This window comes from Homalodisca vitripennis, chromosome X (assembly GCF_021130785.1).
Source record: "Homalodisca vitripennis isolate AUS2020 chromosome X, UT_GWSS_2.1, whole genome shotgun sequence".
Classification (NCBI taxonomy): Eukaryota; Metazoa; Arthropoda; class Insecta; order Hemiptera; family Cicadellidae; genus Homalodisca; species Homalodisca vitripennis.
Window position 1 is genome coordinate 29,598,995 of NC_060215.1, and position 3,192 is coordinate 29,602,186.

The following is a 3,192-nucleotide window of genomic DNA, read 5'->3' on the forward strand; positions in this document are numbered from 1 at the left end:
ACCCCCTGAACTATTGCTAGTTATTCAACAAATAAAGCTTAACTTTTAAACATAAAAGTATACAGTTACGAAAAACTAGCATTGTTACAAAATCAAAGGAATTTTAAACACATAAAAATTGAACATTTAGATTGAGACTTGTTTCAAAATCTGTGACTAAAATAAGAGAAAAACTGTATTAAATTTAAAATTGTTCTTATGAGCGAAATCCCAGAAGAATGCATAGCTAGCGTATACCTCCCAGTTGAACCTATACCGGGTACAGCAAAAACCGAAATGCCACGTACATTTGGCAGAGTGGCCACCCAACCGGGAATAAGCCCGGAATCTTCCGGTAGAACCTGGAAAATCCCAAAACCAATTTTTCCATCTCTAAGAACTCTTGAAATCAAGAAATAATTTGAAGGCTCCTTGAATCAGGACCTGATAAATCTCGAAACGTCGTGCGTTCCGCGAAACTGTGAATGAAGATCGTCATATGTTCGCAAGCCCCATCTGACGCCGGTTGATCCAAGGTGACCTCCACTAATGTATGCCAGTTATCTTGGTTAGTTCTACTCCTGTGCCGCGGCAAGCCCCCAAACACATAACAATCAAATGGACAATTAAAGTCAGTCGACCATTTGGCCTCAGGCCATCTCAGGCCTCGGCCACTACAAGAGTGGTCGCTGTATGCAGTAAAGCGGTAATGGCTGCGATCCGTGCAGTGTTTGCGTTTAGGTTTTATTCGTCACCGAAATGGGATATCCGGTCGAAGTTGCCCAACTCGTATTCTTGAGTAAAAACAACATTTTGAAAAAACGTGTGTTAAAATAGATTGCAAAGGCCTAAAATGTACATTGCTCACCTTATAAACGGGCTTAGAGTTCTGTTCGGTGAATATTATCATATGTTTGACGGTTTGATAAGAGATGCAACCCGGTTATTTGAGTACACCAGAATGTCAGTGGGATTTTTACCAGACCTGATAAGACACCTTTTGGGGAAGAAAATGATGAGTTTGTGACAAGTAAAGCCGATAAGGTGCGTTTGGGTCCGACAAGACGAAGCACAGCAATGTATAGATAAAATAAAAATTAGCGATCGTCCGTTTACGGCCGAGCTATATTTCTGCTGGCGTTGACAAATGAAGGGTGCAGGAGAAAAACCAACTTAGTCACAAAACTAAAATTTTTCAGGAGAGCAAAAACAAAGTTTCAAACGGTCTGTAAAAAAAGAACATAACTTTTTGACCTTAAAAAAACTGGATCTAGGTTTAGTATAACTGTTTTTTTTTATAAAATATAAAAAAATTAGCTCATTGCAACAATTAGTTTATTTTAAAAAATTGTCCCGGTAACAACGCCATGGACTTAGTTGGTTTTTTTTCCCCTGCACACGATGGACTCAATTGGGTTTTCCCCTGTAAATAATGAAACAAACTAGTCAATATTTTTTAACTTCTGGTTTATTATCACATTTGATTGAAAAAAGGACAAAACAAAACTTAGATATATGTAAATATTTGAAAACTGTGAAAAGTCTGTCATTTTCATTGGATATGGTCCAACGTCTTTCTTTTAGTTAGCTCCACACACTTTTGGTTACCTCCACTTTAGGTTACATTTTCACTTGAGGTTTCTTCCTAAAACACAATGAAAAAACCAAATAATATCCAACTAATAGGATATAGTTTTAAATCCTCACAACTGTAAATACTAACAAAAAGAAAATTGTGAATAATTCAATATTTGCAAAGACAAAGTATCTTAGGTTTGTTATTTTTCACAAATAATTTTGTGTTAGAATGTTTTAGGAACATAATTATTTCATTAATCACTGCTAACGGAAAGTTTATTGGAAAAAATAGTAAAACAGTTGAATATGATATAGATTTTCAAAACGTACCTTTAAAAGTTAGCTTCTGCAGTCTCATGAGCGGCTACATCAACGGCTGGAACCTCAATCGCTGTTTCATTTCCACAAAAAGGTTCATGTAATATTCCTTTGAACCTTCTTCTTCGCAAAACTTTAGAAGGACTTTTAGGTCGTTGCACTTTTCCTTTGACAGTGCTAAGGGTGCATTGTAGGATTGTTCAGGCTCAGCCATATGCTCAGGCCTAGGCAAGTTCTTCTTTTTTTCTTTGTTTTTCTTCTCTTTCTTTCTCTCTATCATTCTTCTTTATGGATGATGTGAAAAAGGCCCCATTGTATCCGTTCCGATATTCTAAGCTGAGACATTTATCTTGGAAAAATCTAAGTTGTTTTACCGGTCTGACGGCAAAGAGAAACTTATTTTTGTAGTCTTTGGATGCCAAAAAACTCTCCCCATTTTTTGAAACATTTTCTGTTGGCAGAAGAAACCACTGTGAAGGGTGATGGTTTTACTCGAGCGTTCTCCAACACAGATCTCCAACCGTCAGGTGTTTCAGCTTTTGCTGTTTTAGGGATTAATCCCATATTTTTGTCATTTTCCATATAAGAGTGTCCTCTTACTGGGAAAGTCACTATAACTTTGTCAAAACCGTTTCTCTTCAGTTGTGAGGTAGTGCAACATCTTCATTACAGTGTGGTTCTTATTTTGACCTCCGCATGAATCAGCAAAGATGTAGAGGGTTTTCACTTCCATTGACAGGTAATTTTGGACAAAATCGTACAAAAAGAGGCAACATCATCAGATCCCTTCTTACCAACAGTCTCGTCATAGGTGTAACATTGATGGATTCCCCAGTGGACAAGATGTGTACATTGAAGATGTAAAAATGTCAACTGTCGTCTAAAATAAACTTTCACTAGTGGAGATGTTGGGGGTCGGTAGATTCTTCCCGAAATCAATCGCAATAGCCTTCCACTTCATTGCGTAGTTTTGCTGATTTTTTGGCTTTACGTTTCAACTTGTAAAACCAATCTGGCCTTAGTAATATGCAGTTTTTGCTCTTCCTCCAGTTTTTTTCTTTTCTTCAAGTAGGGATTCTTTTTCTTCAACTGACACTGCAGCAATCTTTCTTTCAATTCCTGAAACCTTTGCATTATTTTCGTCACAAAAACAACATGTGTCAGTTCTTGGGTATCCAAACCCGATATTGAACTCAGTGACAAAGGTGTGTCGAAATGTCTCGTAGGAAATTTCCATGCCTGGGTTCTTATTTAAAAAACATTGACAGAAGCTCCTTGACATTTAAATTTTTCAGGTAAGTACACTTTGGTACTGTC